The following is a 24,219-nucleotide window of genomic DNA, read 5'->3' as shown; positions in this document are numbered from 1 at the left end:
AGAAAGCATGACCTGTAGGATGCCTGGGTGGGTTGGTCGGTTAAGTATCCAACTCTTGATCTCAGCTCAGGTCTTGATCTCAGGGTCATGAGTTTAAACTTGGTGTTGGTCTCCACACTGGGTGTGGAGTCTACTAAAAAAAAAAAAAAAGCTTGACCTGTGTTTATTTAGGCGGAAACATCAGGTGAACCCGTGTGAAAGGTTATTTTACTGAATGCGAAGCCTATAGCCTTTAATTCTGTCAAAGATATGAAAAAGACTGAGAGACTATTCCAGATTAGAGGTGACTGGAGATAATTTTAAAATAAAAATGAAGACCAGACATTGGTAGAACAGTTGGCAAAATTCAGTGTATGGAGTGGATGGTCATGTTTATCAATGTTTATTTCCTGATGTGGATGATTGCTGGGTGGTTCTATAGGGTAGTGCCTTTTGGGGAAATACACGCTGGAATATGTAGGGGTAATGGAGCCTCATGGCTGCAGCTATTTTATTTTTTGTAATGTTAATTTTTGAGAAAGAGACCGAGCACAAGTTGGGGAGGGGCAGAGATAGAGAGACACACACACAGAATCTGAAGCAGGTTCCAGGCTGTGAGCTGTCAGCAGAGCCTGACGCAGGGCTCGAACCCATGGACTGTGAGATCATGACCTGAGCCAAAGTTGATGCTTAACCAACTGAGCCACCCAGGTTCCCCTGCAGCTTAGTTTTAAGTGCTTTAGACAAAGGCTAATAATTGTGTGTGTGTGTGTGTGTGTGTGTGTGTGTGTGTGTAGTGCAAGGGACAGATGGAAGAGATGCAGTGCAGTTAAGAGAATCTGATTGAGGAGGATATGGGAGTTTTTGTATTATGCTTGTGACTTTTCTAAGTGTGAAATCATTTCAGAATAAATATTGACAAGTTTAAAGTAGTTGATGTAACCTATCACATATGTAGAAAAAATAAGTGAAGCCACTTGATTATTTCAATAGATGCAGAAAACATATTTGATAAAAGCTTTACACCCATTCATGGTTAAAAAACAACAAAACTAGGGACAGAAGGAAAGTTTGTCAAACACAAAAGTAAACCAATATACAGCAAACATCATACTAAGTAAATATTAAAACCTCTCTTCTTGATATTAATGGCTTGAGAATGCTTGTTAGCACCTCTGTTTCACATACGACTGAAGGCTCTAGCTTATCAGTAAGGCAAAAAGGAAGAAAGTTTAAGGCATAAAACTTGGAAGGTTGAAATGCCAACTCATTGGTGTGTGGTATCATTGCATGGAGAAGTGAAAAAACTTATGGAGAAGTTACTAGAAATGGTGAATTAGGAAACTCATTGTATAAAAAACTACAAATAGAAAACAAGTGATAGCAGGACAGTTGGATCCACACAAGATAGGGCAACAGAGACCAGATCTACTTGCCTGCCGGAAAAACAAAACAAAACAAACAGGTAAAAAGGAAACCATTAAAATACAGGAAATAATTGTTTTCATGACAGTGGATATCAGGCAGTAAAGGGCAGTGATCCCTGCAGGTGATGGGTAGGTTCACTATATTGTGCTGATGGTTATTCAGCTATATTTATCAAATTATATTAAGATGTACACTTAAACTTTTTTTAAAAAATACTGTTTTTGAGAGAAAAAAACAGAGAGCAAGCTGGGGAGGGGCAGAGAGAGAGCGACCCACACACAGAATCTGAAGCAGGTTCCAGGCTCTGAGCTGTCAGCACTGAGCCTGACAACAGGGCTCAAACTCAGAGACCACAAGATCGTGACCTGAGCTGAAGTCAGCCGCTTAACCAACTAAGCCACCCAGGCGCCCTGTCAAGATGTACACTTTAAATATTGTTACATTCCTGTTTACAGTATTCCAAAAACAGTAAGTTCTAGAAATCCAAACTGCACCACCACCGAATTAAGGGATGTTAAAGACCAAAGTAAGTGAAAGGATATACTTAACTGTTTTGATGACTTTGAAGGCTCATTTTCCCCAAAACTTGAGTGGTAGATTAAGTGCAACCCTAATCACCATCTAGCAGCAGGTTTTGTTATTGGAAATTAGCAAATCTGAATTTAAAATGTATATGCAGGGGCACCTCGGCGGCTCAGTCAGTTAAGCATCTGACTCTTGATTTGGCTGTGGTCATAATCTCATGGGCGTGAGATCAAGCCCCACGTTGCACTCTGCATTGGGTGTGGAGTCTGCTTAAGATTCTCTCTCCCTTTCCCTCTGCCGCTCCCCAGCTCATGCTCTTTCTCTGTCTCTGCCTCAAATGTATATGCAGATGGAATGACTATAGCTAAGACAATCTGAAAATAGAAAAATAAATCTGCAGGACTTAGATTCTGGATATCAAGAATGTGGTGTCGGCACAAGGATAAACAATGTCCAGAAATAGGCCCCGATATCTTAATATATGACAAAGGTGACACTTTAATATTGTGGTAAAAAGATGGTGATTTTGATAAATGGTGGGTTAATTGTGTGTGTAAAGAAACATTTTGACTGTAGCCACCCACCATACACAAAACCTTGTTCAGTATGGATTGTATATCTAAATGTGAAAGTAATGATTTTAGAAGAAAATATAGGTGAGCCTCATGACTTTGACTAAGACACCTTAAACACGAAACAAAAAACTGTAGATACACTATATGTTAATTAACTTGGATTTAAATTTTAAAAATCCCAAAGATGAATTTGACATTAGAATTAAAAAGTGCTGTTTGTTCAAGAACAAAAGCCAAAAATAGCATGAGTTAAAAGCCAGACACAACCTGGGAGGAGATAATTGTGATGCATATATCAAACCAAGGACTCTTATAAGGCATATATAAAGAACTCCAACAAATCAATAAGGAAAGGAAAAGTGAGCAGCAGATTGAACATAATTCACAGAATATATCTACATGACCAATAAATGTGGAAAGTTGCTCAATTTCACTAGTCATCAAGGAAAAGCAGGTCATATGAAAATATAATTACCACTACACACCAGAATGGTTAAGGTGGTAAAAAGAGAATACCAACCAATGATGAAGATATGAAGCAGCTGGGACTAATACAAGTTTGGTGGGACTAATAAATTGTACACTTTGGGAATTAGGCTCTTTCTGGCAAAGCTAAACATACATGTACATTTTGGCTGTGTAATTCTAGTTCTAGACATATATCCAACAGAAATACATGTCTCCTGAAAGAATATTCATAGAACTAGTATTCTGAGTAGAAGTAGAAACTGCACACCTGGCCACCAACACTAAAATTAATACATAAACTGTGCCCTTCATTCAGTGCTATACAGCACTAAGAATGAATGAGCCACAATTACATGCATGCAAAGAACACAGAAGAGTAAGTACTCTGTACATTTTTTTCATTAGGGAAGCTGGCAAATCTGATGTATGGTGTTAGACGTTGGGAGGGTGGTTGCCTGGATGGAAGCAGCTTGCAGAGTTCATGTAAGGGGCATCCTTGGTGCTCTTTGTGTTCTTGTCTCGGTGTTGATTGTAGGTGTATTCAATCTACAGAAGTAGATTGCAGATTTTTATTCGTATATATATTCATGCTTGAGTATGACTGTTCCTTAACAAAAGCAGAAAGTCTGCTTAGATTCCTCCTCCTTAGATTCCTCCAACAGCTTCCCATCTCGCTTAAAAACACACAACACAAGGTGACTACTTAGGAGGACATCAGTAAGCAGGTGTGTGTAGTAAGTGCTCATATAGGTGAGTGTACTACAGAAAGTATTTTGTTCCCTTCTCAGTGTGGTAAATAACAAAGGTACTCCATATTAAAAGCTGATAACCAGTTTCTCTGTCTTATTCAATAAACATGTTAAGTGAAATAATATTCCACAGTTTTACCATATCTTATACATGTTCTCTCTCAGTTTCCTGGCATATAAAAGTGGATTCAGCCAGTGTTTTGTATTAATTCTTCAATAAAGAATTCAGACATTGTGTTTATGAAGTTTTTACCTGCCTCAGGACCCACCAGTGGGTATGCTGAAAATACTAATTACACAAAATAAACAATATCAGTTAAAGAAAGCAGATATTAACAGTACTACTTGAGTTAAACACCGTTCTGCTTTCCATTATATGAAGAAAATATCCAGCTGAAACATTGAGATGAGGAATCCACTTAGGGATGAGTTGCATAGCCCAAGCATAACCAACTATCTACATTTGTGTTGTGATGTTGTATATACATATTTTGTCTTATTCCTTTCTTCCCAGTATAGGGGGTGCTGTAGGACTAGATACCAGATTGCCTGGGCTCATATGATGTCTGGCCCTATCACTAGATTTGAGACAAATTACCATCTTCTGTACTCAGACTCTCATCTGTAAAATGGGGACATTAGTAGAGGCTACTTCATAGGGGCTATTTAATATGAGCTGTGTATGTGTTAGCTGTTATTTCTTAAATTAACTTTCAAGCAATTGATAGGTTCTTACAGACTATACCAACACTCATTTTTCCCTTGAGGGCAGAGCCTTAACATATGTTAATTTCTCACCTTAGCCTTGAAAGGTTCAGAGGTAAAGAACGAGGGGTGCCTGGGTGGCTCAGTCAGTTAAGAGTCTGACTGCAGCTCAGGTCATGATCTCATAGCTCGTGGGTTTGAGCCCTGTGTCAAGCTCTGTGCTGACAGCTAGCCCAGAGCCTGGAGCCTGCTTCAGAATCTGTATCTCCCTCTCTCTCTGACCCTCCCCTGCTCACGCTGTCTCTCTCTCTCTCAGAAATAAATAAAAACATTTTAAAAAAAGAAAACAAATTTATATATATAAAAAAAAAAACAGAGGTAAAGAACAATTGGATTAAACTGGTCATGAAAGATACTCCCCTCTGAGATTTGTTTGGGATTGGCCTGTGTTCTAGTTCTCATCAGAGTTGTTTGCAGAAGTGTTTTTGAAAACTGGGAAAGGTTGCTTTCTTGTTCAGCTGAAATGAACTGGACTTGACACTTAGTTCTTTCTTACAGCTCGCAGAGGTAGGTGGTGGTCTGAGGATGGTGGAGCAGAGAGTGAAGGGTTCGTGAGGATGTTACTGAGTTGCCTATTCTGTTCTACAGTGAGAACGGATGCAGGTTGTATTCAGCAGTAGGCAGAGCAATGAAGTAGCTTCCCTGCCCAGGCAGGGCCACACAACAGGCCTCAAGGCTGGCACATCTTGTTTGAGGAACTAGTCAGAAAGAATTGTGCTCCAGGTTCCCTGGCCATAAGGGGCCAATGTCCTCACTCAACAGATATGCAGTGCTGCTGGCCATGAGCTTCACTCAAGTGCTGTTTTGTTTGGCAGCTTCCCAGGTGCTCAGGTCAGGCTTTTTCATCAGGTCGAGTGGGCATCTACACTCAATAGTGGGTGGGGCTTTAAATTAACTCCCCTGACTGGGTGGAAAATGGAACCAGCTCCAAGCCCTGCAAGACGTGTGTGTGGGGGGGGGGCGGGGGGGGGGGTCTTAGGCTTGTTCTTTGGTGGTGCATAATTAACTACAGTAGTTTAAAAAACAAAAACTTAGTAAAAATAACCATGAATACAATAACCTTTTATTCAGTCTACAATATAAAAATATATAAACTGTAACTGATAATAAAAATGTGTGAGAGGAGAAGTAAAAATGTAAAGCTTAGGAATGCTGTTGAATTTAAGTTACCAGTTTGCTTTTTTTATTTTTTATTTTTTTTAATGTTTTATTTATTTCTAGGAGAGAGAGAGAGAGAGACAGCGCGAGCAGGGGAGGGTCAGAGAGAGAGGGAGTCACAGACTGAAACAGGCTCCAGGCTCTGAGCCGGCAGTCAGCACAGAGCCCGACGCGGGGCTCGAACCCACGAACCGCGAGATCATGACCTAAGCGAAAGTCAGACGCTTAACTGACTAAGCCACCCAGGCGCCCCTTAAGTTACCAGTTTAAAATAGACATAATTTTAGTATATTTTATATAAGTTTCATGGTAACTACAAGGGAAAAAGCTATTTACACAAAGGAACGTGATAGAGAAGTCAAAGCATACTCACCCGAAGACATTAAAACACAAATTGATAAGAAGCAAGGAACAATGGAGCTATAAAACAGAAAACAATGAACAAAGTGGCAATTGTAAGTCCTTATCTATCAATAATTAAAGTAAAGGGATTATAATCTTCAAAGACCTAGAAAGGTTGAATGGATAAACCAATAAAATCCCATGATATGCTGTCCACAAGAGACTCTAGCATTAAGACGCATACAGACTGAGAGTGAAGGAATGGAAAAAATATTTCATGCAAATGGTAACCAAAAATAGCAGAGGTAACTATCCTAATATCAGACAAAGTTGACTTTAAAAATAGTAAAATTTCATTATATGACAGTAAAATTGTCAATCCATCAAGAAGATATAATGTTTGTATATATTTATGTACCCAACATTAAACAACTAAGTATATAGGGTAAAATTAGCAAAGCTAAAAGGAAAGACAAGCAGTAATGCAATCATATTTGGGGACTTTAATACCCCTCTCTCAAAAGGGATACATTATTCAGACATAGAATCAACCAGGAAATACCAGGTTTGAACATTACTGTAGACCAAATGGACCTAATGGACATCAGAACATCATACAGAACATCAGAATACATGTTCTTCTCAAGCATGCATGAGCACTTTCTAAGGGAGACCATATGTTCACAAAACAAGTCCTAGCAAATTCAAGAAGATTGAAGTCATACCAAGTATCCTTTCTGACCACAAAAATATGAAATTAAAAAAACAGTAACGGGAGGGTAACTGAAAAACTCATGGACACATGGAAATTAAACGACATTCCCTCAAAAACCAGTGTATCAAATAATAAATGGATAAAATAGTATCTTGAGACAAATGAAAATGGAAAGACATTGGGGCGCCTGGGTGGCTTAGTCGGTTAAGCGTCCGACTTTCGCTTAGGTCATGATCTCGCGGTTTGTGGGTTCGAGCCCCGCGTCGGGCTCTGTGCTGACTGTCTGCTCAGAGCCTGGAGCCTGTTTCAGTCTGTGACTCCCTCTCTCTCTGACCCTCCCCTGCTCACGCTGTCTCTCTCTGTCTCCTAGAAATAAATAAAAAAACATTAAAAAAAAAAAAAAGAAAATGGAAAGACAACATACCAAGACATACTGAAATGTAGCAATATCTTCCCTTCTCAAACTATTCCCTAAAACAGAAGAGGAAGGAGTACTTCCTGATTCATTCTATGAGGCCAGCATTACCCTGATACCAAAGCCAGAAAAGGACACTACAACAACAACAAAAAAAACTATAGGCCAACATTTCTGATGAATATAGATGCAAAAATTCTCAATAACATACCAACAACCATAATTCAGAAGCACATTAAAAGGATCTTTTACCATGTTCAAGTGGGATTTATCCTTGGAATGCAAGGATGGTTCAGTATATGCAAATCAATAAAGGTGATACAACACAGTAAAAGAAAAAAAATCATGATTGTATCAATAGATGCAGAAAAAGCATTTGACAAAATTTAACATCTGTTCGTGATAAAAATTCATGACAAACTAATTATGGAAGGAACATATCTTAACATAGTAAAAACTGTATATGACAATCCCACAGCTAATATGCTCATTGGTGAAGGTCTGAAACTTTTCATTTATGATCAGAAAGACAGGGGTGTCCCCTGTCACCACTGATACTCAACATGGTACTGGAAGAGCAGTTAGGCAAGGTAAAGAAATAAAAGGGATCAGAATAGGATTGGAAGAGGTAAAATTGTCTATATTTGCAGATGACATTATTTTTATATAATGAAAATCCTAGAGACTCCACCAAAATATTGTTAGACCTAAGTAATGATTTCAGGAAAGTTGCAGGACACAAAATTTAGCAGCATTTTCATACACTAAAAACAAATTTTCAGAAATAAAACTCTGCCACTCATGGTAACATCAAGAACAGGAAAAGACTTAGGAATATTTTTAACCAAAGAGATGAGAGATGTCTTCACTGAAAACTACAAGATATTGATGAAAGAAATTGAAGAAGACACAAATAAGTGGAATGACATTCCGTATTTATGGATACAAGAATTAATATTTTTGAAATCTCTATACTTAACCAAAGCCATCTATAAATGCAGCGCAACTCTTATCAAGGTTCCAGTGGATGGGGCGCCTGGGTGGTTTCAGTCAGTTAAGTGTCAGACTTTGGTTCAGGTCATAATCTTACCATTCGTGACTTCAGGCCCCTGTGTTAGGCTCTTTGCTGACAGCTCAGAGCCGGGAGCCTGCTTCAGATTCTGTGTCTCCCTCGCTCTCTGCCCCTCCCCCACTCACATTTTCTCTCTTTCTCTCTCAAAAATAGATAATAAACCATTAATTTTTTAAAGATTCCAGTGGATTTTTTTACAGAAGTAGAAAAAAAAATCCTAAATTTATATGGAGCAACTTAAAGATGCTGAATAGCAAAAGCAATCCTGTGAGAGGTTCACACTTCCTGATTTTAAACTGTGTTATAAAGCTAAGGTGGTCAAAACAGTATGGTACTGGCATAAAACACACATAGATCTATAGAAATAAGTTAAGACCCCAGAAATAAACCCATGCATATATAGTCAACTAATATTTGACAAAGGAACCAAGAATGCTCAATGGAGAAAAGACAGTGTCTTCAATAAATGGTGCTGGGAAAACTGGACATTCACAAGTGAAAGAATGAAACCTGACCCTTATTACACCCCTCATAAAAATGAGCTCAAAATGGATTAAAGACTTAGATGTAAGACCAGAAACCATGAAATTCCTAAAGGGAAACATAGATAAAAAATTCCTTGACACGGGTCTCGGTGATGATTATTTTAAAAATAATGCCCTAAAGCACAAGCAGCAAAAAATAAGTAGGACTGTCTTGAACTAAGAAGGTCTGCACAGCAAAAGAAATGATCAACAAAAGGAAAAAACAATCTTATCAAATGGGGAAAAATCTGTAAACCATGTATCTGATGAAGGGTTAATATCTGGAAGATGAAAGAACTCATTCAACAGAAAAAAAAATGATTTTATTTAGAAATGGACAAAGGATCCGAACAAACATTTTTTCAAAGAAGATATTCACATGGCTAACAGGTACGTGAAAAGGTGCTCAACATCGCCAATCACTAGAGAGATGCAAATGAGAAGCACAATGAGGAATCTTTTGCTTATTAGAGTGATGGTCATGAATAAGAAGACAAAAATGCTGGCAAGGGTGTTGAGAAAAGGGAAACTCTTGTATTCCTTGTAGGGTTGTAACCTGGTGCAGCCACTGTGGAAATTAGTATGAAGTCTTCTCAAAAGATTAAAAATGCAACTACCGCATGATCAGGTAAATTCCACTTCCGGGAATACATCTGAAGGAAACAAAATATCAAAGAGACATCTGCACCCCCATGTCCATTCCAGCATTATCTACAATAGCTAAGACATGGAAATAACTGAAGTGTTTACCGACAGATGAATGCAAAGAGAAGATGTGGTACACACACATACCCCTCCTCCCAGAGTGGAATATTTATCCACAAAAGGAAGGAAATCCTGCCATTTGTGACACCATAGATGGACTTTGAAGGCATAATGCTAAGTGAAATAAGTGAGATAGAGAAATACAAATGCTGTGTGATGTCACTTAAATGTGGAATTTGAAAAACATGCAAAGAAACAAAAACAAAAAAGACTCCTAGCAAAAGAATTCAGGTATGTGGTTACCTGAGGTGGTAGGTAGGGCATGAGAGAATTGGATGAAGGTTATCAAAATGTATAACCTTTAAGTTATAAATAAATACCGTAATGTACAATATGATGACTCTAATTAGTTCTGCTCTATGGTAGATATGAAAATTGTTAAGAGAGTAGGTCCTAAGATTTCCCATCACAAGGAAATTTTTTTTTTCTTTTTGTATCTACTTGAGATGATGGATGTTAAATAAACTTACTGTTATAATCATTCCATAATACATGTGTCAAGCTATGCTGCACACCTTGAACTTACGTGGTTCTGTGTATCAGTTATATCAATAAAATTCAGGCAAAAATACACAGAGTAAAGTTAGGCAAGGAATAAAAGTGGAATCTGTATTCTACCACAGAGGAGTGTCATCTAATGGAAAGATTGTGGTAGACATTCTGCAGTGCATTTAGAGAAAGACCTAAAACTTATATAATTATGATGGTTCTATGAGGGCACATGTAACCTGCACTAACAAGAATGTTATTTAAGGGAGCAAGTGTAATAGCCGTATCTGTAACATGTTAAGAAAATTTTTAAAAAGTAATAAAAATGTTTATAGTTCTGGGTGTATATTAGTTTGAGAAGAATGTTGTTTCAAGGAATGGATGTGGTAGCCTTTCCGTATGCATTTAGAGAAGTGTAATAGTGTAAGAGTGCTATGTATAATGTGACTATGAGTATGGTGTTGTAATAGGAAATTGACATGTTAGCCGTTCTGTAAATTAATTGCAGAAGTGTTTAAACAGACATGTAGGAAAGATGTTTATCATAGTGATATATGAATCCATCATTGAGAGGATTGTTATTTCAGAGCAGGGGTGTAATATCCTTTTTGTAAGGCATTTGGAGGAGAATTAAAAACCGAATGTAGTAACAATGGCTCCAGGAGTGCTACTTGCATTCTACTTTGAGAAGAGTTATTTCAGGACATGGATGTGGTATCTTTTGTAGTGAATGTAGAGAAGCATTTAAGATCATATGCAATAAAGCTGGGTATTGGGGTGCTTATGGCATAAGCTCTGACAGTTGGGTTTTCTCTTTTTCGTAATGCAAGCATGTGACTTAAATCTGATTGCTGAGGGCCCACTTCAAAGAGGCAGCCACTCACAGGTGGCTCTTTCAAGTAAAAATATAAAGAGCTGGCCTGCACCCCACCTCTGAGCCTCCTTTGTTTTGGAGATCTCTGTAGGTTTGGTAACTGACCCTTTGGGCCACTTGTTCTTTCTCTTCCCATGCTTTATTTTTCTTTTTAAATTTTTAATTAAAAATATTTTTTAAGTTTTATGTATTCTGAGAGAGAGAGCGTGAACAGGGGAGGGTCAGAGAGAGAGGGAGACATAGAATCCAAAACTGGATCTAAGTTCGTGGGTTCGAGCCCCGCGTCGGGCTCTGTGCTGACTGCCGGCTCAGAGCCTGGAGCCTGTTTCAGTCTGTGACTCCCTCTCTCTCTGACCCTCCCCTGCTCACGCTGTCTCTCTCTCTCTCCTAGAAATAAATAAAAAAATATTTTAAAAAAAATAAATTCACAATATTATGTTAAAAATTTACAAATAAAAAGCCTACCAATAAAAAGGCCCCTACCATCGACTCCAATAAAAGTAGAACTCTCCCCTTCTCCCCACCTGCGACCATGAAGTGTGGCCTCAAGTGTGCATGTAATGTCCAGGACTTGTAAGTAATAAGCCTGTTTTTTTGTTTTTGTTTTTGTTTTCATAGTTTCCTGATGGTTATTGCTGAGGGCATTTTGCAGTCACAGTAAGAGCTGCAGAGGCCGGTCCAGCCCCACTGGTTATCAACAGGCTGGTCCTGGCGCAGGAAGTGGTTCCCCTGGCACGCTGCCATGGCAAGAGTTCTTACGGGAAATGGATGCTGTAGACCTTCTGTAAAACATTTACCCGTGCTTAAAAACACACAATAGGCATGGGGGTATTATGTGGAAGCTCCTTTGACAGGGGTGGTATTCCTGTATGTGGGGATGGTTGCTCTTCTGTAATGCATTCATTTATTGAAATGTTTTCATGTTTATTTATTAGAGAGAGTGAGAGAGAGCAGGGGAGGGGCAGAGAGAGAGGGAGACACAGAATCTGAAGCAGGCTCCAGGCTCTAAGCTGTCAGCACAGAGCCTGATGTGGGGCTCGAACCCACAAACATTGAGATCATGACCTGAGCTGAAGTTGGATGTCTAACCGACTGAGCCTCCCAAGCGCCCCTCTTCTGTTATGCATTTAGAGAGGTGTTTAAAAACAAGGCAATTAATGGTGGTCATGTGGGTGCTACAAACAACCTACCTTGATGATAGTCTTTAAGGGGAAGGATTGATAGACATTCTGTAATGCATTCAGGTAAGGGTTTAAGAACATATGGAATAAAGATGTTTATACGACTGTAACCCACTCATAACAGACAAGTGTTGCTTGCTGAAGAATGAGATCAACATTGTGTCATGTATTTAGAAGTGTTTAATAACAAGGTTTGTAAGGGTACTGCCTGCTTGCTAGGGAAACAGTGTTATGTAAGGTAAAGGATATGATGCCATTATGTAACACATTTAGAGAACTAGTTAACACACATGTTAACATTTTCTATATGAATGATCTGTGCAAGGTACTTTGACCAGAATGCTATTTTAGGATATGATACCTTTTCTGTAATGAGTTTAGAGACATTAAATTTTTTTTTAATGTTTATTTATTTTTGAGAGAGTCACAGAGCATGTTCGGGGGAGGAGCAGAGAGAGACACACACAGAATCCGAAGCAGACTCCAGGCTCTGAGCTGTGAGCAGAGAGCCTGATGTGGGTCTCGAACCCACAGATCATGATACCATGACCTGAGCTGATGTCAGATGCTTAACTGACTGAGCCACTCAGGCACCCCTTGAGTTAATTTTAAGATGGAGAGCTAGTTTTCATTCTTTTGCACCTGACTACCCAGTTTTCCCAGCACTGTTAAATGAAGAGACTGTCTTTTCTCCACAAGGGAGTGCTTTTGGCTCCCTTATCTTCTGCGTAAAGGAGGTTTAAATCTGGGTTCTCTTTTGTTCCACTGGCCTCTACATATCTGTTTTCACAGCAGTCCCATAGTGTCTTGGTTATTATAGCTACGCAGTGTAGTTTGAATCAGGAAGTTCCTGACAAAGTACCTTTGTTCTCAGTAATGCAATGTAATACTTTCTTACGATCTTATGTATATAATGCTTCATTTCATGCTGGTAGCAACTTAACTTCAATGGCATTCCTTTTTTTTTTATTTTTTAATGTTTTATTTATTTCTAAGAGAGAGAGAGAGAGAGTGAGCAGGGGAGGGTCAGAGAGAGAGGGAGTCACAGACTCTGAAACAGGCTCCAGGCTCTGAGCTGGCAGTCAGCACAGAGCCCGACATGGGGCTCGAACCCACAAACTGCAAGATCATGACCTAAGCGAAAGTCGGACGCTTAACCGACTAAGCCATCCAGGTGCCCCCTTCAATAGCATTCCTAAACTCTCTGCTTTTACTTCCCCCTTCACATTTTAGATTATTGATGTTATAATTTATATATTTTAATATTATGTATATGAGAGCAATTTATTGCACTTATGTTTGTTTATTTATTTATTTAATATTTTTATTTTTATTTCTAGGAGAGAGAGAGACAGCGTGAGCAGGGGAGGGTCAGAGAGAGAGGGAGATACAGACTCTGAAATAGGCTCCAGGCTCTGAGCTGGCAGTCAGCACAGAGCCCGACGCGGGGCTTGAACCCATGAACCGAGAGATCATGACCTAAGCGAAAGTCAGACGCTTAACTGACTAAGCCACCCAGGCGCCCCATGCACTTATGTTTATTTATAATACACTTTGAAAACTTTTAACTAGACCTACAAGTGATTTACGTACGTACCATTACAGTATTTAGGAATGTGGCTTCTATTTATTCACCTTTAACAGTGAATTTTAGACGTGTCCACATGTTTTTATGATGTTAACATGCATCCTTCTCTTTCCACTTAGAGAACACCTTTCATCATTTCTTCGAAGGCAGGTGTAATGGCAGTGAACTCTATCCGGTTCAGTTCGTTTGAGAAAGTCTTTTTATTTCTCCTTGGTTGGCCTCTCTGTAGGCCTCAGTTTCCCAGTTGTCCAGTGAGGAATTAATTCAGAAACTGTGTAGGTGTGAACTCCGTGGCCCCAGCTCCCTCTGCCCCAAGTGCTGTGTGGACAGGGTGCTAAATGCCCTTCTAGGCTGCTGACTACTCACCCGCACCCCTGGGCCCTCTCCACATCCGCATACAGTCCCACTAACAGCCTTTTCTGGAGTCCCCGAGAAAGCCTGGGTGCAGCCAGGGCCCCAGCTTTGAGGACACAGTTGGGTTCACACTTGGCTCCACCTACTTACTGGGATTCCGGGAGGCCCTGCACCCTCTGGGGCCTTCTCTCCTCAGGGCTCCAGCGATCCTCAGGGGTCCCATTCTTGCGCCGTTTCCTTCCGTGAGCCTGGCCTGGACTAGGTGGCCTCTATGCCATAGAAGATGGCAAAGCCATGCACTGTCACTCCCGAGAGTTGGGAGTGACTGTGACTGTGACTAATGTTTTGCCCACTCTTTCTCGCGTTCTGTCTTCTCCTTCTTTCTCGCCTGTCCCCTGCCCCTCGTGAGGCAGAAGCAGAAATTGCACTCACTGGCTGTGCTAGGAGAGGTGCGTGCAGTGCACAACCGGGAGAGGGCCGTCGTCAGCACAGGGCCCTCCCACACCCCTGGCGCACACGGCTGCAGCCTTGCCCCCCGCGGCCCCAGCTGACCAGAGCCCCGGACCAGCTGGGTTCCTGGTCCACACAAACCGTGAGGTAATACACGTGGGGTGGCTTTTCCACCCAGAGACACAGTGTTGATGCAGTCTCCCAGACCAGAGGCCCCAGCCCTGCCCCCCGCTCCCCCTCTCTCCCGGTGACTTGACCAGCCAGCCACGGTGGTGCCTTTCTCGCAGCATCTCAGGCCGCACTCACTGCTGTCACTTCTGTCTCCCAGTCGCTGCAGAGGAGCCTCCCCCTGCACGCTGTTCTGAGGCTTGTGCGGGGCTGGCTTCGTCTCGTCCTTCTGGTCCCAGCATCCGTGTCACCTCGGCGTGGCCTGTTCAGAGCCCCCTCGCCTGTGGCGCCCAGTCCTTCGCGGCACCGCGCTTTAGTGGCCTTTTCCCCTCACGCGTATTCGTTTCTGTGCTGTTGTCCATCTTTCCTCCAGCGAGTGAGCTCCGGGAGGGCAGGGCCTAAGCCGGGGTGAAGGTTCTGGGCACAGCTGCTAAAATGAATAAATGAGCGGATCCGAGAGCACCATCCCACTTCGGACCAGCTCAGACTGTGTAGATGGACGCCCATAATTGAAGGTGCCTGTTGGGCTGGGGCAGGAGAATGCCCAGAATGACCTCGGCGCGTCAGCTCTGGATGCCGCTCCAGCCCAGCACGGTGGGCAGCTCCTGCCCCCTGGTGGCCAACACTGGCATTGCCGCCTCAGGAGGGAAAACCCTAGATCACCTTTGCTGGGGTTCCCGTGGCCGTGCATTTCAGACGGCAAGAGGGAGGAAATGAGAAGGACTCAGGGGAGTGTGGCTGTGCGAGCCTCCCCAGAGCCCCGCAGAATCCTTCTGCCCATTTTAAATTGGCCGAGACTTCACGTGGTCACTTTTGGCTGCAAGAGGTGAGGAACTAGATAGAGTCTTCCAGCTTGGTGACTGGTCGCCTTGAATGAAGATGAATCTGTGCAGTTAAGAAAAGGAAAAGAACGGAAACCATGTGGACAAGGCCAGGGCTCTCTCCCTGCACCGAACTCCAGGAAGAAGGGGGCAGTGGCACTCTTTCCAGAGGCCTCGGGCATCCACACACCTACCACAGCCTCTCATTTCCTGGTTTTGTTTCCAGGGAGAGAGAAAAAGTCTTGGCTTCTAACCAGGATGTCTGAGCAGGAAACCTGCTATTGCACAGGAAGCCATAGGGACGAGGAGAAAATTATGGAATGGGACCCTCAGGGGTATGTGGTGACAGGGGATTCGTAAGGTGTGCCTCGAATGAGCTGACGGGCAGCCTGCCAAGAAAGAAGGTCCAGATACAGTAGGTGCTTCAGTGACACGTCACAGTCTGTCACCTAACCCCTAGTCCCCTAAGCCAGTGTTGGACTCGGAGTACCCAGCCTGAGGGAGGGACTGGAGCTCTTCGGGTAACAACCCTGGGGTTGTGTCAGTGCCTGAGATGACCCTTTTCCCCAGCTGTTGGGGAATGTGATATTTATGCCATTTTTATTTTTTTTTTTGAGAGAGAGAGCATGATCAGGGGAGGGGCAGAGAGAGAGGAAGAGACAGAAAATCTCAGGTGGGCTCTGCATTGTCAGTGCAGAGCCCAACGCGGGTCTCAAACTCACAAATTGTGGGATCATGACCTTAGCCCAAACCAAGAGTCTGGCACGTAACCAACTGAGCCACCCAGGCGCCCCTAGACTAGCTGAGCAATGAGGAGTGCCCTAGGGGTGGTAGCATATGGGGTAGAAGCAGTCCTAGGCTATGAGAATCTCATGGATTATCTACATTCAGACTTACATATGAGAGAAAAAGCACTTATTTTTGTTTAAATCACTCTCATTTTGGGGGTCTCTATTACATGTAGCTACAGTGATTTTTAGTTGAAAGACTTGAAGGACAAGTAGGAGTTTACTAGGTTCAAAAACTTGGAAAGAATGCAGTATAGGAAGAGCAAACTATATTTGCTTCACCCTTGTTGTTAAAAGGAAAAAGAAAGTTATCAATTGATCTCCTCAGTAAGTGCAGCCTAAGGAACAAATGGGTCATTCTTACAGATTGGAGACCATAGTACTAAAGGTCTATAGCTGTAAAAGTTAAGGTGCAAAGGTCAACTCTGTGTTGACCGAGTGCTGTGCTAGTGTCTAAGGGCTTCTGTAACAGAGTTCTGCAAGCTCAGTGGCTTGAACAGCAGAAATGTATTCTCTCCCAGTTCTGGAGGCTAGAAGTCCAAGGTCAATGTATCCGTAGGGTTGGCTCCTTCTGAAGGCTCTGAGGGTGCCTGACCCAGGCCTCTCTCTTAGCTTCTGGTGGTTTGCTGGCAGTCTCTGGCTGCAGATGCCTCGTCCGATCTCTGCCTCCATCATCACATGGCATTTTCCCTGTGAGTGTGTTTGCATCCAGATTTCCTCTTGGACTTCAGGGCGCCTGGGTGGCTCAATTGGTTAAGCGTCTGACTTGGGCTCATGTCATGATCTCACAGTTAGTGAGTTCTAGCTTCACTTTGGGCTCTGTACTGACAGCTCAGAGCCTGGAGCCTGCTTCAGGTTCTGTGCCTGCCTCTCTCTCTGCCCCTCCCCCACTCATTCTCTCTCTCTCTCTCTCTCTCTCTCAAAAGAAAAAAAAATTAAAAAAATAATAGAAGGACCTCAGTCATTTTGGAAGAGAGCCCGTCGTATTCCAGTATGATCACATCTTAACCTAACTAGTTAACATCTGTATCTGTCCTATTTCCAAATAAGGTCTTAATCTGAGGTCCCAGGGATTAATGTATCAGCACATGAATTTGGGAGGGGAACATGACATTTCCTGACACTGGAAAGTTGATGGACCGAAGATCCTTCCTACTTTGTTTCTCCGACATTGCTAAATATAAAGTAGATCGATGAAGGCATCCGTTACTTGAGGGTTGAGGCTAATCGTGGATTTATTCGCCACGTGTTTTCTCCAGGGTGAGTGTGTGGAGGACACACGAGTGAATGCAGACCAGTCCCTGTGTTCAGGAAGGCTCCAGAGGCAGAGCTCTGCAAACGCTGAGGATGCAGAGGCCAGGAGCTAGTGCCACCAGAGAGTCATCATTGGTGGCGACAGCCTTTGTGGCCTCGGCAAGTGGAAGTGACAGAGGAGCCCCACTCGGAGCTGGGGGAACAGTGTGACGGCATGAGTATGGCCTTGGTCTGCTGATTCTTGTGCCAGCTGCAGAGAGTTCTTGTGGGTCTGAGGCAGCTTAGGTACAGTGCACAGCTGTTCCCAGAGCTGAATTAAGGGTGGATGGAGCATCATTTCATCCTCAGTTTTCCATGACTTGTCTTAATAAGGTCGGGCAGTCCCGGCGTGGGGTCTCTCACTCTGGGTGCAGGCAGCCTCGCCTGGGTGCGTGTACGTATACACGCCAATGTAGAGGTCCGATGTGAGGCCCAAACATGTCTGTAAAACAGTTGCTCGGGGGTTTTGCTCTTGAGCGGTTTTGGGAACCCTACTTCCCTCGTGGCATTTGGAATTAGCCAGCAGTGCAAGAAGGGGTGTGAGAAGCTGCTTTAAATTTGACCACAGAGTCTGTCAAATAAGAAACTGGTGATCTGGGGCCACCTGAGTGGCTCAGTAGGTTAAGTGTCCGACTCTTGATTTCAGCTCAAGTCGTGATCTCAGGGTCATAAGATCCAGGCCAGAGTCAGGCTCAGTGTTGGGTGTGGAGCCTGCTTGGGTTTCTCTCTCTCTCTCTCTCTCTCTCCCCACACACACACCGCCCTTTCCCTGCTTACATGCTCCCTCTCTCTCTCTCTCAAAAAAAAAAAGAAAAAGAAAAACAAAGAAAAGAAACTGTGATCTGAATCACAGAATCATGGAATCCTAAATAAAGACCTTCTAAACCAGTAGGGGGAGACAGTAAACATTTATAGCGAAACATCCCTCTTCTGCTTATTTTGGTTCTCTTATCTTCTTTTCTTGGATTTAACTATAACTCACTGAAACTCACAAAGAAAACGGCAGCTTTTCTAATATATAAAGTCTGTTAGGTTTTTGGAGACAAAAGGAAAGAAGAGGAGAAAAGAGAAATTAACATTTAATTGGTACCGACACTTCTGTGCTAGGTGGCTTAAAATTCACTGATTTATTACAAAATAGGGATTACTATTTCAATTTTTAGTAAAAGGTGACAAAAGCTTAGAGTAGTTAAAAATGCAATTCTGGAAGACCTAGAAAACCAAAATACTCTTAAAAAGAACAAGGTTGGAGGATCACATTCCTTGATCCCATGACTACTGGAATATATAGTAATCATGAAAGTGTGGTATTTATAATTGTGTAAAGAATAGACACAGAGAACAAAAGAAAAAAATAGAGCCCAGAAGTAGATCCACATTTCTATTCTACCCTAATTATTTTTTGACAAAAATACAGAGACAATTCAGTGATGGGAAGGGGGCTGTAATTCATCTACTTTTGTGTCTAATTTTTCCTGCATACCATGATGTTTTTAAAGGTTTACCAATGTTATTGCATTTATCATTAGTTTCTTCCTTTTATTGTGGAGTAGTATTGTATCATACAAAAATAATATATTTACATACTTACCCATTCTCCTCTTGATGGATATTTCAGTTGTTTCCAATTTGGGGCTGTTATGGATAAAATATGAACTTGGTGGTGGAAGTCTCTTTTTGGGCACATATATTACAGAATAGGTGCATGTGGACTTTTATAAGAAACTACAAGGGTGACTCTGCCGTTTTACGCTCTAACAAGCAAGCTGGGAACGTTCTAGCTGCTTCACAGCCTGTGTGACATTTGGTGTCTTTAGTCCTTCTAATTTTTAGCCCTTAGAGTGTTGTGTATTGGCTCCTCTTCCCTGATGACTAATCATGTTGAGACTGGGTCCCTATTTTTTTTTTTAAATTTTAATGTTTTATTTATTTCTGAGAGAGAGACAGCGTGAGCAAGGGAAGGTCAGAGAGAGAGGGAGACACAGAATCAGAAACAGACTCCAGGCTCTGAGCTGGCAGTCAACACAGAGCCTGACGCGGGGCTCGAACCCACAAACACGAGATCACGACCTGAGCGAAGCCAGATGCTTAACCGACTGAGCCACCCAGGCGCCCTGAGACTGGGTCCCTATTAATCATTTGTATATTTTCCTTTTTGGCAGTCTGTTCAAATATCAGGTTGTTTTCTTAACTATTGAGGTGTAGGAGTGAATGATTATATAATATATAAGATACTTTATATAAGTTAATATTATACAGAATTTATATAATATATATATCTTCACTATATACATATATATATAAACAGAAAAAAGGGCCATTTTTATCATTACAGGTCTGTTTAATTTTTGGAGAAGGAATATATATCTGTTCAATATATATATGTGTGTATATAATATATATGTAAATGAAGATATTCTCCAAAATTTCCTTGTAAAAATTTCATAATTTTAGATTTCATAATTAGATCTGTGGTCCACATAAAATTAATTTTGGGGAATGGTGATGGGAGGTTTATTTCTTTATTTTTTTCCCCACACAGATGATAAAACTAAATTTTGAAAACTTTTATAACCTTTGTAACTACTGCCCAAATGTAGATCTAGAACATTTCTGTCATTCTAGAAGTTATGTATATATGTATATTCATATCTGTATTCACATTTATATTTATATTATAGGATTAGCTTAGGATGCTATAAAAAAAATACCACAGACTGGGTGGTTTACAAAGCAAACACTTATTTTCACAATTCCAAAGGCTGGGGAGTCCAAGGTCAAGGCACTGGAATATTTGGTGTCTGGCGATAGCATCTTCCTCTTTCATAGATGTCACCATCACAGTGCCTGTCACTGTGCACTCCATTTGCCCTAGAGAGAGGAAGCAAGCTCTCTGGTGACTCTTCTAAAGGCACTAATCTCATTCTTGAGGGCAGAGACCTATGACCTCATCTAACCCTGATTACCTCCCAAAGGCCCCAACTCCTGATACGTCACATTGGGGGTAGGGTTTCAACATTGGGATTTCGAGAGGACACAGACATTCAGTCATAGTTAGATAGGTAGGTAGGTAGACATAGGGACACAGACACATACCTAGAGCACTAGATGATAGACCCATGTCTATCTGCCTGCATCTTTATCTCTTTGAGTAGCAAGGAAATGGGGGGGGGGGTGTAAATCTGAGCCCAGAGGGCACCAGGAGCTCATGCTCCAGGCCACAGGTGGAATTTCTTCTTCCTCAGGAAAACCTCAGTTCTGTTTTAAAGCCCACCCAGATTTTGGAGGATATGCTCATTTATTTAAAGTCAACTGACTGTAGATGTTAATCATGTTACAGCAACACTTAGTGTCTGGTAGATGAGGACTGTAGCCGAGTTAAGTAGATGTGAAACACCCGCTATGGCCCCTTGGACTCTCTGATGGGATTTACCTGTTCTTGGACTTCAGATAAACGGAATCATGGAGTGTGCTGTCTTTTGTGCCTGAGTCTGTCCTGGAAAGTGTTAGTACTCAACAAAATGCAAACTGCTGCAGAGGAAGTATTTATTGGAGGCAAGGTCACTTGAGATGTTAAAATTTTAACCAATATGCTTGTCAGGAAAAGAGAATAGAGCACCATAAAGAGGAAGTGTGTCCATTTGTAAAATTTAGAATCATAGGGAAGGAACATATTGAATCATTTGATAAAAATGTGTAGCCCAAATTATAATAATTATGAGATGCAAAATATTTGACTTATATTTTACATTCAGTTGTATAACTTCTATGCATGTGGGCCACATTATAACCTATAATAGTCTTATGTAATCTTTTAAAAATAACATTTATAGTTCTGTTACAGTCTACACTAGACAGAAAGGTCAAAACACCAGACTGTCCAGTTCAAAATCAGACACATGCTGCTTAGTCCTGATGTTTAAAAAGTGTGTCAGTCAGGATACGCGGGAGACAGAAGCCGAACCTGTAATCTGAACAGGGCAAACTTAATATGATGAATTACTAACTGGTAAGGTGTAGAATTACTATTTAATAGAGATAAAAAAGAAATAAGTCTAAAAGTAACAAGAATTTCAGCTAGGGTGCAGACTCCACCAATTAGATCTGAATTTTAGTTGAGAAGTAAGGTACCGAAGGAAGGAAACTATGCATTTTGCTGGAAAAAGTCCAGGCAGGAGCGTTAGGCTTTCGGAAGCATCAAGGCTTCCAAGACCACTCGTCCTGGCCAGAGGAGCAGTTGGAGGAAAGTCTGGAGGTTTGGCGCCACCTTGTGGCTCTGAGGGGAAGAAGCACCGGATGTTGGACAGGACACTGTTTCTCGCCTTCAGCGTGCCCTTGTCTCCATCAGCTGACCCCCTGGACCCCATTCCATGTTCCAGCACTTCCTTGATCTCCATTATTACCCCTGCCAATCTTTACCTTTTCTCTTTACTAGCCTTTTTTATTAAAGTCATTTTTTATTTTTCAAAGTACCAACTTTTGTTTGTTGATTTTCTTCTAGGCTTATTGATTTTCCCTAGTGTATTGATTTTGACTTCTATTAATTAATTTCTGCTCTTACATTTATAATTTAGTTGCTTCTACCTTCTCTTGTTGAATTTTCTGTTCTTTCTCTGGCTTGTTGCAGTAGAACCTTAGCTAACTAATTTTCTTTTCTTTTTTCTTTTTTAAATATTTTATTTATTTCTAGGAGAGAGAGAGAGACAGCGTGAGCAGGGGAGGGTCAGAGAGAGAGGGAGTCACAGACTCCGAAACAGGCTCCAGGCTCCGAGCTGGCAGTCAGCACAGAGCCCGACGCGGGGCTCGAACCCACGAACCGCGAGATCATGACCTAAGCGAAAGTCGGACGCTCAACCGACTAAGCCACCCAGGCGCCCCTAGCTAACTAATTTTCAATAGCACTTCTTTTCTAATATAAGCATTTGAGGCTACAGTTTCCCCTCTCCGCAAAATCCACAAGTATTAGTATATTGTATTTTTATTACCCTTCAGTCCAAAACATTTTATACATTTTGCTGTGATGACTCCTTCGGCGCATGAGCCATGTAGAAGAATATCGCTGCATTTCCGAAGAGTAGGGGGTTTCCCGGTCCTCTTCATTCCCGTGTGATTCCACTGGCTTTAAGAGAACATGCTTAGTGTCACTCCAGTCTTCTGGAATTTGCTGAGACTCGATTTACTGTTTACCATTCAGCCTATTTTGCTGAATTCTCCATTCACAGTGAAAAGGATGCCTAGTCTGCCGTTGTTGTTGGGCGTGGTGTTTCCTGCGCCAGGTCAAGTTAGTTCATCAGGCTGCTCTGCGTTCTGCATTAATCAACTAAGATTAATTAACCTCATCTTGACTGAGCCAGGTTTGTTAATCTCATCGTGTTCTGCCCGTTTGTGTCTGTTCCCACAGCGAGTTCCAGGGATGTGTCAAATCTCCAGCTGTGTTTTTGGATTTATCTGCTGCTTCCTTTATCTTGAAGGTAATAATATACCGTGGGGGTGTGGCTAAGCAAGGCGTCATAAGCTACGTATGTGTGTGCTTGATGCCCGATCCTTTAGGTCGGTTGGCGATTTAGAGGGCATTTTTCACCGGGATGCGGAGGCTTGCATGTGTAATCCTGTTAATAACTAATGGAAAGGCCAGGACCAGACCTTTGTGTTTATGGAATCTGACGATTCATCTAGGCATTTTCAGTGCCTTGCTTTGCGTGTTTAAGCTACATTAACGTTAATTTTGCATGCTTGGGTTGTAGTGGTCTATGTTGTGGTTATAAAAGGGGTTAGATAGGGACGAGTTAGAGCGAGCAACATATATCTATAGATATCCACGAACAGCTAGGATAATGCAGATGCTTAGATTTGGTATTTATTGGGTTGTAGGGGTCTTAGATCTGCGCTCGGGCCTTATGATTGAATATGTGTTTAGTCTTGTTTTTGGGGTTTGGCAAGACAATAATAAACGCATTTTTATGTCATAGGGTTACGGGGGTTAAGGGGGGTTTGTTTAAGCTAGTTGTTTATCTGTTGGATATACGCGCGTACATGCGTGTGTGTACGTGTGCGTGCGTACGTGTGTACGTGTGCGTGGGTGTGCATGCGTACGTGTGTGCGTGGGTGTGCATGCGTACGTGTGTGCGTGGGTGTGCATGCGTACGTGTGTACGTGTGCGTGTGTGTCCGTGCGTACGTGTGTACGTGTGCGCGTATACGTGGGTGCGCCTTGTCTGCCCCGGTTGATCATTAGGGTTGAAGTATATGTCCTGTAACCATTGACTGAATAACACCTTGTATGGTGAGATGCGGAGTGCTAGCATAGTGAATAAGTCCAGCTACAATACTGCTTGGCGTGTCGAGACCGTCTACGGTCATAGCTGAGTCATAGAAAGTCCCCCCCCCCCCAAAAATTAAAAGATACCAATGCATGACACCACAGTTATGTGAGATCATGGGCTGATTAGTCATTAATCCATCGAGATGTCCCATTTGAAATAGATGAAGGATTGGATTGAGGTTCGTAATGACCCTGAAGTAAGAACCAGATGCCAGGTATAGTTTCGGTATAGAAACCCCCACGTTGAAATGGGCCCGGAGCGAGAAGAGATACACGCCCAAGCAAGGGTTGCTGGTTTCTCGAGGCATGGTTATCAAGCTCTTGGATAATTGAGATCCATAGAGTTAAGTTGGTCAAACTAGTCTTATGCACGTTATACACTATATGTCTTATGTAATATCATGAGTATATT

At 41.9% G+C, this 24,219-nt stretch overlaps 1 long non-coding RNA gene across 1 annotated transcript; it reads left to right on the top strand.

Moving 5' to 3' along the window:
- The first annotated feature begins 1,492 nt into the window (after positions 1-1,492).
- Positions 1,493-24,110, top strand: LOC120222081. Its single transcript, XR_005525958.1, has 3 exons — positions 1,493-1,505; positions 5,027-5,029; positions 23,782-24,110. It is a non-coding gene; the product is annotated as an uncharacterized LOC120222081 (long non-coding RNA).
- Positions 24,111-24,219: the final 109 nt, after the last annotated feature.

Source organism: Hyaena hyaena, unplaced genomic scaffold (genome assembly GCF_003009895.1).
Source record: "Hyaena hyaena isolate Hyena2069 unplaced genomic scaffold, ASM300989v1 scaffold_833, whole genome shotgun sequence".
Lineage (NCBI taxonomy): Eukaryota > Metazoa > Chordata > Mammalia > Carnivora > Hyaenidae > Hyaena > Hyaena hyaena.
Note: the sequence above shows the minus strand (reverse complement) of the source record. Positions and strands in the feature narration are given on the sequence as shown.